The 14333-nt window shown below is 45.9% G+C and overlaps 1 protein-coding gene across 1 annotated transcript in view; it reads right to left on the bottom strand.

The window, feature by feature from the left end:
• The window catches only part of NPHP4 (nephrocystin 4), a 1007060-nt gene that overhangs the window by 959894 nt on the left and 32833 nt on the right, over positions 1-14333 (bottom strand). The gene's annotated exons all lie outside the window — the stretch shown is intronic.

The following is a 14333-nucleotide window of genomic DNA, read 5'->3' as shown; positions in this document are numbered from 1 at the left end:
TTTTGGCACTTCTGTCTGCAGAAGAAGATCACTGTTATTGCGGAGTATCTTCCGGGATGCCACAATCAGATAGCGGACTGGCACTCCAGGCATCTCCGGGATTACAGCGATTGGAGGCTGCATCCTCGGGTCTTCCGTGCTCTCCATCGGCGTTGGGGTCCTTGCCAACTAGATCTCTTTGCCTCACGCCTCAATGCGCAGCTTCCGCATTTTTACAGTTGGAGGCCGGACCCGCAGGCTCTGGCCACGGATGCCTTTCTCCAGCAGTGGCCATCGACCCTCTGCTATGCCTTCCCTCCATTTCTAATGATTCCCAGGGTATTGGCCTACTCCAAACGATTTCAGACGGATCTGATTCTGATTGCCCCTCTCTGGAGGGCTCAAGCGTGGTTTCCGGTCCTTCTAGAAATGTGTTCGGCTCCACCGTTTCTCCTTCCCCCATTGTGGAATCTCCTGTTGGACCCTCTCGGAGATCCCCATCCCCTGATCCTCTCAGGCTCCCTCCCCCTTCTCGCGTGGAGGATCTCGGGGATCGCTGGTCGCTCCCAGGCCTTTCAAGCGACGCTTCCAAACTCCTTAGTGAGGCATGGGCTCCCAATACTCACAAACGGTATAAGGGATCTTGGAAGCGTTGGTGCGATTGGTGTTCACAACAACAAGTTGATCCCGTTTTAGCAGATATCAGCATGATTGTTAATTTCTTGGCCTCCTTAGCCACCTCTGGTCTGGCTTATTCGACCATCAACGGTTTCAGGTCGGCTATCTCGGCGGGTCATGCCCACATAGATGGGAAACCCGCGGGTGAACATCCTTTTGTTTCCAGATTACTTAAAGGAGTTCGTTTTGCGAAACCTCCCACTCCTAAGTATGTTACCTTGTGGGATGTTTCAGTTGTCCTCAGATTCTTGGAGGCCTGGCCTTCCAATGCTTCCTTATCTCGCAAGCAACTATCGGCAAAACTGACTATGTTGCTATGCTTGGTCTCATGTAAGCGCGTGTCGGACGTACACGCTTTGGATCTGGCGGGTCGCAGCTTCACTCCTGAAGGAGTTTCCTTTCGTCTCTCCAGACGTACCAAATCTAATACGCCTTCTATTTCTTATCCTTCTTTTCCTTCTCACCCCAACCTTTGTGTGGTTCAATGCCTGAAAGATTATGAGGTGAGTACCGCTTCTTTGCGCTCAGACATGCAGGGTCAGCTTCTGATTGCATTACAAAAGCCTTTTCGTCCTGTCTCTCCAGCTACCTTGGCGCGCTGGGTGCGGGGGCTTATGTCTGAAGCAGGAATTGATGTTTCTGTGTTTGGCGCACATTCTGCGCGCGGAGCGATGGCGTCCAAAGCATATTCCATGGGTGTTACTCTGTTTGATATCATGAAGGCTGCAGATTGGTCATCTGCTTCTGTGTTTAAGACGTTTTATTTTAAGCCTATTAATAGTGTGGCTTCTGTGGTGGTGGATCAGCTTTAAAAAAGCATAATCGGAGCCTCCTGTCCTGACATAGAATTAAAAATTTGCAAACATTCGTGACAAGAATTTTCAATTCTATTAAGGACTAGGAGGCGAGGATTATCCCACCCGTGTTTCATATTTGTATGCTAATGTATTATGACTGTATATACGCAGTTACAAATATTTCATTCCTTGTTCTCCCTCCCTGACTTGTTGTTCAGTAGTATTACTTTGGATATTATGGCTTCGTATCTTTTTTCCAGGTTCAGACCAGAAGTGATGATGTTTGTTCCTCAGCGGAATCGGTTGCTCCTCCTGGTTTCTGGACCCATGGTTCTTCGGCTGCCTTTTTCAGGATCCTCTGGATGACAGCGGCCTGTTTGGAATTGTTGTTCCTGTTGTATTTAGGATTTTATTTTAACTTGGACATTTTCCCACAAAGAAAGAGGAAGACAGACTAATGTGTTGACCTTTTATACGCTGTACTCTATGGTTACTCCCTAGCGTTCATGGGAGATGTAGTTTTTTGTTCATTCATTGGCTGCTGAGCATTTCATTAAAGAAATGAGAAAAGCATAATCCTCGCCTCCTAGTCCTTAATAGAATTGAAAATTCTTGTCACGAATGTTTGCAAATTTTTAAATCTATCACAGTCAGTGAGAAGGAAACGTGCAAGAAATGTTAAGGCTCAACGTAAATTAGGAAATTGCATGCATGAGCGTGGAATATACATCTAAAAGCCCATTTTCGGCCATTCTGTAGCAATTTTGCTTAATTATTATGCTCAGAAAACGAACATCAAAGAAATTGGAAAAAGCATTTCAATTGGAGAATTGCTTCACCTCCTCTTATGAGTAGCCAGTTGCTTATTCCAAAATGGACAGGCATCAATTTGCATTAAAAAAAAGAGCCGTAGCCCTACCACACCATCATGCAAAGCAACAAAAGCACTATTTTTAAATAATGCAGAATACAGTGTAACATCTTTTCATATGCTCAAGTATTGTACTACGAACACAATCGTTTTCACCAAGCAGTACTTAAAAAGCACAATGGTTATCACAAAACCCTGCTGGAAAAAAAGTCAGAAACCTCCGTTGCTTTCCATGCTTAATGTAGATTAAAAACATTTGGGCGATTCTCTAACAGCTCTAATAGCTCTCCCGGAAATCTCTGACAGCCGTAGATTCAAGAGTCCTTCTTCTCCTCTGTACTTATTCATGCAGATGTTCCACCAGGTGAAAAATGCTTAAATGTCACAGATTTTTTTTCTATACATTAGCCAATTTTTTATGCATAAAAGTTCATTGTTTATGTGAAGAAACCTCATCCCCCCTACATCACACCATACTGGTAAGGTGGATCAGTGAGTTAAACTTGCCTCTGACGTGCTGCAATCCGCAAGGCACACATTTGATACCCAGCAAGGCCAGCTCAGCTATTCATCCCACAAAATTCGAAAATGTGAGTACGATTAAATTAAATAAAAGTAACAATTTTTATTCACAACGCGAGGAAACAGCAGAAGGGCGGTCTGAGGGGCTATACAAATAACAAATTATTACTCCTTACATTCCCTGCAGTAGTGTCACGGTGCACTCCCTGGGTGGGACACTACTTGCAAAATGTTAGAAAAAATACCCGCACACTTATCAGTTTGTGGGTGTTCACTGCATTCTGATTGGCCATTACCCGTTTCACGCCTACTTGCCCTCCCCTTAACTCAAAACACAGGACAGTGGAAAATCTCCACACTGTCACATTTTTCAACATTCTTAACACATTTTGGTAAACCTAAGGCACACTCAGGTGCACAAATTTGGGACTCAGGCTAAATAAGCATGAAATAGGTTGGACAAATACAGAACTTAAATAATAGAGGGATGAAAAACATAGAACGTGATTGACAAAGCTTTTTTTACATATGTGGACTCTGAAATCTTAATTCACAAAAGCAAGATTTCCTTGTGGAAAGCCATTCAATCATGTAAAATGACAGCCTCTCTGATGGACCTTTTCACGTTTGTAAGTCAGAGAGGAAAAAATTAGAAAACAGGAGTTTCATTGGTGGAGGGACATGAAAAATCAAAACATTGTGAGCATTCACAAAGGTTTTGCATGGCATTTCCCATCCTGAAAACACACAGAAAATTACTCGTCAATGGCTTCATTACCAAATGCACCTATTTTTGCTTGGTGGCTGGCTGACATGTGGACTGAGCTTGACTGACTGCTTTATGGACAGGTGATCTAGTGCATGTTACTTGAGAGGACATCGAGGGCTAATATATTGTGCGAGAAAAATAAGATTGCAAAAATATTGAGGACCAAAATATCAAGAAGGTAAGTGCAAATAGGTAAGTAGAGATCTGCTATTCTTAACTCCCCGCCTACAGACCTTGCAGATACATATATTGTCATGGTATATACAAATGAAGTGTCAGAGGCTTGTTTGTGAGCACTTTCTTCTGCTCTGGTTGCCATGAGCAAATGCCCTAGACTGAGCCAATCACCAGGTGGCGCACGAGACAAGCGGCTGCAGCTGTGAGGAGAGAGAAGTGAAGTGAGAGGCGAGTTGCAGGGACGTGAGGACGCCCAGCGCCGGTCAGGCAGTTAGGCTACCGGCATACCTGGCCACCAAGCAGCCCCCAGGCAGCTGCTGCTGTGCCGGACCCATGTCGGTCCTGTGACTCCCATATCACGTGACTCACGTGACTCCTGTTACTCCGCGGGGGGTGCCAGCCTGCCAGAGCACCCGCGCCAGAGCGGTAGAGCCGTGGCAGGAGAGCCGTGGCGCCTCTGTCCCGGGTGCGGCTGCACCGGTAACAGCGGGACTGACCCAGTGGAGGTGGGAGCAGCGAGGCAGCGAGGCAGCGAGGCAGCAGAGAGGCTCGCCACGCCACATCACGGGTCATCACGGTACCGCCACACTAGGGTTCGGGCCCCGTGAGGCTGGCTGGCTGGCTGGGGGTCGTGGAGCAGAGAAGAACAGGTGGCGCCAGGTGTGAACGCTGAGCTCAGTCGAGAACAACACCTGCGCTGGGGGAACAACACCTGGCAAAACTCAAAACTCACCACCAGGTAGCTACTGCCGAGGGAAAGGAGCAAGAGAAGGCCAGGCCACGTCCATGTGTGAGCACAGAGCCCAGCTGAGCCAAGCACTGGGAGAACAGCTAGACGCCAGGGTAACGCCGGGAACCATCGGCAGACGTGAGCTGCTACTGAAGAGCCTTCATCACATGTACCTCGCTAGCGCAGCAATCATTCCGGGTTAGGAGGAGGAGCGAGTGGGCAGCGGACAAGTAGACCAGAAGGAGTAAAACCGCCGCAGGTTGACCTGCACGCCCCACACGCAGCTAGTTTCCACACTCCCAGCCAGCCCACAAATAACACAAGTTATCCACCCCCGAGACCGCCACAAATACCAACTTCATCACAACAGCGGATGTTACAGCAGCCAAGTGTGGCGTGGGTGTTGGGTGCGGGGGCTCAGGACAAACCGCTCCCATTACCGGCAACCCTGCGAGGGCATAACAAAGGAAAACTAAGGGACTATAAACAGGCAGAGCAATGAGATCAGGAATAGTCAGGCTAGAACCAAAGCCTAAATCACCTGCCAAATCCAAAATGAGGAAAAGGAAACAGGGCAACCTAGAGCCGAGAACCTCACCGAATCCAGGACACGTCCAGGCCATTAATCTTCAAGCGCGTAATAACATTGGAGAGGACCCCACACCAGCTGTCATGGAAATGCTGTCACCCAACCAACCCTCAACCCCAATTGACTCAACACACATAAACTATCAGGCATCCACTGCCCCCCTGCCACTCTGCCCAACTACTGTCCCCCAACATTCACAAAGGCCCGTACAAAAGCTATTACAAGCAGTACCGAAGATTCCACCAAAAGCTCTGGAAAATCTGGTAATAATTGACGGAATGCCACCTAAGAAAAGGATATGCTCATATCAGCCTAAGATCTACACAAAGTTCTCCTTTCTCAAAGACCCAGGGACAGCCATCTTCTCTAAGACAGGGGACATCAGTGGCCTCCAAACTCCGCTTCTAAAAGATGCTTCTGTCTGTACCCACATGACAAAGATCCAAGCAGGCTCACTCAATCGCTCCAATGCCCTTTCTCCATCTAGCAGCGGGGTGGCTACACCAACGCCAATTTCAACACAATTAACATCAACGGACCCAGGGGACACTGCTGCACTTAATCTCACAGCCTGTCATTCTCACACCACCCTCAACTCCATGGGAAATGGGGCAGACAGGAAAAACCATACGTTTGAGCAGAGTCCTCCAAATGAAGCGGAAACAATGGACTATATAACAATACGAAGGAGTACCACCAAAGATGAGGCTGAAAAACAGCCAGTATTGGTGGGATGAGACACTAGTGTAAAAGAAGAAGTCCTTCTTTGTTTTTAAGGAACCCCTCACTCACCGACCTGGTCGGTGACATGCTTCATCATCGGGGCCACCTCGACAGCCGAGTGCCGCCAAGGTGTGCTACAACACCTGAATACAGTGGAGCGGGTATGTGAGTGATGAATGTGAAAAAAAGGGTCAGTGAGTTAAAAATTGTCCTGGTATAACTTTCTCAAAATATGATTTATTCTAAAGCTACTGGACAATATTAAAAACAGTGGTGATACAGTGAAGGCTTTAATGGGACCTAGTGTATCTGTGATATGTGCTGGGTCTACATGTTTCAAACCATATGGGATTTACCGGTTTTTCATCAGGACCAAAAATGATGTAAAGGAGTTGGGTGGTCAGGGTACACTAACACCCTGCCATACCTACAACCCTTTCAAACCCAAAGATAGCGATTTGCTAAATGGGTAAAAATAATAGTAACCAAAAAGTGGTTACATAAAACAGAACAAACCTGTAAAAGAGAAAAAATTATCACTTATAAAGGTTAATTTACGTGCCTGTAACGTAGTGGAGTGACGTAGTCCGTTCTGTCTGTTGCTCAATCCACACTCAGTTATGCGAATAAACCATGGAGCGAGGTGTCAGCATAGTTTTCTATCTTAGAACCAAGACTTTCTTGGTATAGCACACCTATCAATTTGTGTGAGGGTGAGCACGCATGCGTAGTCCTATATTTTAAACCACTTCTGTCACAAACTTGATTGTGCGTGCCCCAGACATAATTCTATCTCTTTTGTGTCAGGAATTACCGACGTGTCAAAATGCCAACTTGATCCAGAACCACAAATAACATACAACAAAACACCACAAAACACACACATATTGTTTTAGAAAAAGAACAACACTTACTCCTCAATGGAGGAAGGTTTGCCTCACGGGGATGTGAGGGGAAGTTTACAGAGTTCATAAACGTATTCTGCATGAGAGAGATAAGGGAACATGAAGATAGGTATTAAAGGAGAGTATCCGCTACCTTCTGAATCCTTCCTCGGTAGTTAAATAAGAGGTTCGAGGTATTCTATCTAGGGCAGATTTTACTTACAGTTCCTCTGATCGGAAATTACCCATACCTGCAACAAATAGCGCACTATGTGTAACACCCACTGTATATATCGGCTTAGAAGCCTAGCCCGAGCATGCTGAATCACCATCTTCCTGTATAGACAGTAAATAGCGCACCAGGCTAAGACCCCTCTCAATCATTAGTTTATCGCCTAAATAAACTTGCCCGAATATGCTAACATCATGCATCCCCTTTGAACACAGACGAAGTTCAAGCGTTACGCTGCCTGTGTTTACATCACCTGTCTCCGTTCATGGAGACTCCCTCTGTCTCCGATCACGGAGATCTTTGTTTTTGTTTTTCGCCCAGTCACCACGGTAACAGTACACGCGTATGACGATAACGTACGCACGTGACGTCATTACGCGCTACTGGACCAGCCACGCCCTCCCCGCCCACAATGGCGGCTCCCTTTAACTACAGACGCCGATTCTTTCTCCAGTGCGGGTGCACGGAGGGAGAGAAGTAGGTTATCGGCCAATTTCCGATCAGAGGAACCTCTGAGTGTGGATTGAGCAACAGACAGAACGGACTACGTCACTCCACTACGTTACAGGCACGTAAATTAACCTTTATAAGTGATAATTTTTTCTCTTTTACAGGTTTGTTCTGTTTTATGTAACCACTTTTTGGTTACTATTATTTTTACCCATTTAGCAAATCGCTATCTTTGGGTTTGAAAGGGTTGTAGGTATGGCAGGGTGTTAGTGTACCCTGACCACCCAACTCCTTTACATCATTTTTGGTCCTGATGAAAACCCGGTAAATCCCATATGGTTTGAAACATGTAGACCCAGCACATATCACAGATACACTAGGTCCCATTAAAGCCTTCACTGTATCACCACTGTTTTTAATATTGTCCAGTAGCTTTAGAATAAATCATATTTTGAGAAAGTTATACCAGGACAATTTTTAACTCACTGACCCTTTTTTTCACATTCATCACTCACATACCCGCTCCACTGTATTCAGGTGTTGTAGCACACCTTGGCGGCACTCGGCTGTCGAGGTGGCCCCGATGATGAAGCATGTCACCGACCAGGTCGGTGAGTGAGGGGTTCCTTAAAAACAAAGAAGGACTTCTTCTTTTACACTAGTGTCTCATCCCACCAATACTGGCTGTTTTTCAGCCTCATCTTTGGTGGTACTCCTTCGTATTGTTATATAGCTACCTGTCTAGGGGACTGGGAGTACCCTTCCATCCACAACAGTGGATACAATCCCTTAACTCTCCCACTTTGTTAAATATATGCGGAAACAATGGAGCCAGTATGCATGCAGACCTCAGCCATTCTTAATTCGACTCAACCGAGTAAGCACGGTCTATCTCCCTTGAGAAGCCAAGACAGGTCCAAGGAAACTAAGGCCATGGTTCACAGGGAGGGGGTAAGAGAAGACTCGCCTGGCTTCCATCCAGTCAGCTGTTCGCCAATTCCTGCAATCCCTGTAATGGAAACTCGAGGCGCATGTATGGAGCCACCAATGGCTCTAACAAGGGAAGAAAGAGGGAATCTCTCACTCCAATCGCCAGGATCCCCCTTGACTCCCGAAAAAAAAAACAAGGGAACCTGAGCAGAACCATTTAACAAATAACCCCAAACATTGGACCAACGGTGTTAACGGCACCTCAACGCCGTATTCTACTGCAGTTCAATGACTCCCAATCTATAAATAATCCCATAGACAACGATATGTCTTCCATTGCAGCACAAGAGTGGGAGGAATTAATTGCTGCCTACAACGCCAAACCTCCTGAAGGGAAACCCATGACCAATGCCTCCCTAAGATCAGAAGGGGGCACTAACCTAGGTAAACCAGTCTCAGACACTCTATGGACTACAATCCTAAGTACCCTACAACAGTCGGCCACCGCCCTGGAATTTCAGTCACAAAAAATGGACTTACAGCTCACTGTTTTACAGTCAATGGCCGACTCAATTTCAGGGATTGATTGGAAAATCTCGGAATTAAATGGACTCATAAGGAGGGGCCAAGACGCAGTTCTTGTAGACCAACCATCCATCCATCACCCAACCCCCACCTTATGACCCCCTCTTAGATAAATTATCATCTTTACCATCAATGTTAGGGGACCTGATAAGTGACTTAAAATCATCAGCTCTACAATCTTTGAATCAACAAACCCTCGACCCTCCCGCCCCCCCCGCACTGCTTCAAGGCCAGCGACCAAGCCACCAGGCGACCAGAGCCTAGCCATTACTTTGTCACCCTATGCTTCATCTTTTGGGCTACTGGAAATAGAGCAAGCGACTACCTCCACGAGCACAGTCGAACCTTCCACACAACCCAACGCAAAGTCCCGTAGAAAGAACAAAAGGAAAGGTAGGAACCGTATGCTAACAGGGGCAAGACTTAATTTAGAAGAACCACCATCCTCCATTGCGGTTTCAGACACTGATGCTCGGAGTCCGTCACCCAGTGCCCACCGGTCCCCCCTGCCCGAAGCCCGAGGTAGCTCTCCAACAGAGTCCCCATCGCAGCGTCCAAAATTAACGCTCAACCCCATAAAAAATCTGACACCAAAAAAATAAACAGAAACTCTTTCAAAAGAATGCAGCCAGGCTAGACTTCGGATAATAGTAAAATTATATCGGGTGAAGAGGCTGCAACAATCAGGCGGGATGTCACCCCCACGGTCACGACCTCGGAGACATGTCATGAGTCCAAACCAAAAACAAACAGTACCCTCCGGATTACGAAGTTAGATAACGGCCAAGGTGGGGGCTCATACACCTTAGGTGCAGCATCCTCAAGTTACTTCCCTGAACCACCTTCTCAGGCCAATAAGACCCACTGACGGTCCCAACAAGAGTGCAGCGCCAGAGTAAACCAACCTCAATTTTGTTCATTCCAGAATATGCATCCAGAGGGAATGAAGACATATTGAACAGGGGGAACATATTAAGACTTCTGCACTCTCTAACAAACCTTGCAAATATCAGCTCGACTGACCTTCTGCAAGTAGGGTTTCAATCCAACACCACGCTCCACCAGCCTGATATCACCAAAACAACTTGGATCTCGCTGGAGATAGCTAATAAAATTTTGAAAGAGGAGGCAATGTTCCAGCAATGGGGAATTGCCTTGAAGCTGGAAAGGCAACCCCGCTACCCGACTCCCCTTTTACCTTCTACTCAACTTCAGCCTCAAAAAAACCCTAATTCAATACTAAAGGGAGCCAGGAGCTGCTCACCGGTCAACGTTCCCGAAATACTAAAAGCCCTCAATTGGGTCAAAACCATAATCAAAACACGAACCTTTCGCTATCTACTGACCCTAATTGGAGATGTATCCAGCGCACTATCGTCACAACGACTGCTGACGTCTGACAGAATGGGCAAGCACCCTTCTGCGAGACGCGGGGCCATAAGAATCTGTTCATGGAACATCAATGGCTTAGCTAGCAAAAGGAACGACCCGGAACTCATACAATACTTAACCTCATTTGACCTCTTGCTAATACAAGAAACCTTGGAAGACAAAGCATTTGACCTCCAGGGGTTCACGTCACTCTGTATGCCGGCAAACAAAAACTCAATCTTTGGCCGCGGTTCAGGAGGACTGATGGTCTTCGCCTCTATAACGACAATAGGCGAAATTAGGGATCTGGACTTTCACATAACCCCCCCAAGTGTCATACAGGTGGCAAAGCTCTCATTCCCCTTAACAAAGCAGCATCAGGAAGTTATTATTATAAATACATACATCCACCGCAAACTGATAGAAAAAAAAAAAGAAAAAAAAAAATCGGTGGAAGAGCTGGCGCACGTTCTACAAAAAATAAGGGATTCTAGGGTGTCGGACACCTTCATTCTAGCTGGTGACTTCAACATGCTTCTCATCAGCAAAGAGCAAGGCACTGATCTCATTTACGAACTGGACACAGCATGGGGCGTGCCGCCACAAGGCCGAACAAAAAACAATAATTTAACAAAATATTTAAAAAACTTTCTTTTGCTACTGGATAATCATAATCTAAGGGCCCTAAACGGACGTTATGAGTAAGACGACCCACCTGCAGCCACCTTCCAGTCTAGTACACAATCCTCGCATCTGGATTATATGTTCATGTCTCTAGACATGTTCAGCTGGATAACATCATTTAAAATAGATGCGACCGACTTCAGCGACCATCTGCCCCTTGTGGCTGAGATAAGATCCAACTCGGCAGAGGAAAAAGAACGCTATACTGGCCCAGAGACAGAAGTCAGCGCTAACCTAAAGCGGATACGGTGCAACCCCGACAACATCGACCTTATTAGCACCACTGCGAAAACCCTCTTCCACCAAGTTCATTGCTCATCCAAACTAGCGAACGTCTGGCAAGACTTCATTAACACCATCGGGGAGCAAATGGGAAGTACCAGGTCTATTAACCCTCGCCTTGGGAGGGGAACCTCAAGCACGAGACAGATGCGGCTGGATATGAAAATACAAAAACTTTTGATTAATCAAACTCTGAGGCGGATGCGAAAGGACCAGGGAAACCCTAGCCTGCAAGTAGTGCTGAGGGAAGCAAAAAAGCAACTCAAACGGCTGAAATGGGAAAGTCAAAGGCAAAGAAACAAAGACCTTTGGGGGAAACTTCTCTACGAAGGGAAGCAGAAAAACAGCTCTAGGTTCTGGCAATTGGTGAAAAGAATACAGAACCCTGACCATCTGGGGCAAAATTCGCACATAGCAGAGGAAGTATGGACCAAATACTTATTGTCACATTTTAATAACGACAATAATACAGGAGACACAACAACAAAGTCACCCTGCATGAAAATTACAAAGCTTGGTCATGATGGTAATTTCAACAATCATAGGGGGGCAAATACGTGCGGAATGCGGGAGGGTAAGGGTATCACCCCACCGCAACCTGACTATCTAAAATGGGAAGGAAGATCTGTAAAGGACGCGGAGATAGTGCTCACGGGATTTCACGGGATTTACTCCAGCAGACATCGGACGGCGAATCACCAAGGGGCGACCGAATGGAGCTCCGGGGCCGAATGGAATCCCTCCCATGTTGTATAAATCTGACATAGCTTTCTGTAGTGCATCCCTGATGCTAGTTTTTAACGAGGCTAGACTTACTTTGTCCCTTACGGACTCCTGGCATGGGTCCGTTATAAGCCCGATTTATAAACATGGGAGCAAGAGTAATCCGAATAGCTATCGTCTCATTGCTTTGCTTGACATAGAAACAAAATACTTTGCTGGACTCATCCTGGAGGAACTATCGGCAGGGGCGTCCGAAAAAGCCATTATCCCTCACAATCAAACGGGTTTCCGTAAAGGCCAAGGGACAACAACCAACATCATGGCTTTGTCCCTACTGATGGGTGAAGTAAAAACTACTAAGCTACCGCTATTCCTCTCATCCATCGATTATACTGCTGCCTTTGACCATGTGTACCGAAACAAACTTTGGGAAAAACTATTTAATTGGGGCATTCCGAAACACCTCCTGGATATCCTAATACTGCTTCACTCTAACACCTGGGTTAAAATCAAACTTGGAACTGGCCAACACCTCTCGAAGCCGATTAGGACAACTAAAGGACTAAAGCAGGGGTGCTTATTAGCGCCCATCTTATTCAATCTGTTTATTTCGGATTTACCTGGAGAACTCGACAAATGCCGCAATCATGCACCCAAGCTAGGAAAAGCCACCCTCTCAAGTCTGCTATATGCAGATGACTTAGTGCTGATAAGCCGGTCGCCAATAGGCCTTCAGCATCTCTTGAACTGTACCCATGCCTACTCGGTAAAGAATGCCCTACAAATAAACCTTAACAAATCCAAGGTCATGACGGTGAACAATAGGAAAAAAAGGATCCCCTGTTGGCACCTGAACGGAGAAAAGCTTGAACGGGTAGCCACATATAAGTACCTTGGTGTCTTGTTGGATTCTAAGAATACGTCTAGGCCTCAGCTCCAGTCCATCCAAGGGAAGGCAACAATGACCTACCTTGCACTAAAATCACTAAAGCCCAAACTCCCTGACCTCACCCTCAAACCCTTCCTTGAAATCCTCCAAGCGAAACTTCATCCAATGCTCACCTACGGGAGTGAATCTCTGCATGGGAAGGACTCTGCACTGTTGGACACAGTTATAGCCAACTTTTACAGGGCCATCTTTAACCTCCCCAAATATGTGTCAAACAAGCACTAGAAAGACGGAGTGCATATGTAGCTAACTGGCGCAAGATCCGCGATTCTGACTCGGACTCTCTAAATGCCATCGTCTGGGAAGAGCTACTCAGATGTCGCACTTCACTGCCTAGGGACTACTTATTTGGATCTCTTGAAGTGCTAGGTTTATCTGACATTTGGGAAACAGCCATAGACCTTCAGTCCTTATAGAAAATTGGCCAAAAAGTCTGCTCGGAAAATCTCAGCAATAGAAGACAAGAAAGATCTAGCCAACAGAGCGCACGGATGGATAACAGTGGGAGATTACGGTAAAATACGGCCACAAGCCTATCTTAACATCGGGATGAAAATAAAAGTTAAAGAACAGTTTCTAAAACTGCGCATTGGGGCTATCCCGATATTACCGCACCTGCCTCCATTGGAGAGATCTCATGCCTCGGACTTGTGTCGCCTGTGTACATCTGGCAAGGAGGACATTGTCCACGTGATATGCATATGCCCGAGATTAAGGGATCTGAGGCACAACTTGCTACTACCATTTTTTAGATAACATGCTGCTCGGACCTGTAGGCAGGCAGTTAAACTGTGTTTCACCACCAGCAACATCAAACTGAACTGCCAGGTTGTGAAGTTCTTTGACCTAACAAAGGAAAGACTCAATCACACTTGAAAGACTCATTGGGACGTAGTAAAAACCTTGAATTGACCACAGTAATTGTTGCATTTTTAAAAAAGTTAAATCACTTTTTATTGTCATATGGCTTTTATACTTTTGTAAAGATTTTAATTAATCATATACAAATAAAATATTACTTACTTACTTACATGAGGAGTTAAGTATAGTAAAACGTTGCTTACCCATAGAAACTTTGCTTCACAATATTCTTGTCCCTCATATTCCTTCAATTATATTTTTGTCTCCCAATATTTAATTTTCGATATCCTGAACAAACACTACAGGGTGGGAATTACTAGAAGTCTTGGAACCCTTGGCAACTGAACTGGGGAAGTGAAGGATTTTCCAAATTCTCCCTGCAGGGTAAGCCCACTCTGCTAGATTTAAAAAGAAAAATCTATGTTACTGATGCGTCAGATCAGTAGTGCAACGCCGACTTGAGCACATGTTGAGCTCAAAGCAGGCAAAGCTTGCTGCAGTTGATCGATCAGGGCATGGAGCAGAATCCGATATCTATGCTGGGCGT

This window comes from Lissotriton vulgaris, chromosome 5 (genome assembly GCF_964263255.1).
Source record: "Lissotriton vulgaris chromosome 5, aLisVul1.2, whole genome shotgun sequence".
Taxonomy (NCBI): domain Eukaryota; kingdom Metazoa; phylum Chordata; class Amphibia; order Caudata; family Salamandridae; genus Lissotriton; species Lissotriton vulgaris.
The sequence above is the reverse complement of the archived record's forward strand: the minus strand, read 5'-3'. Positions and strand labels throughout refer to the sequence as shown.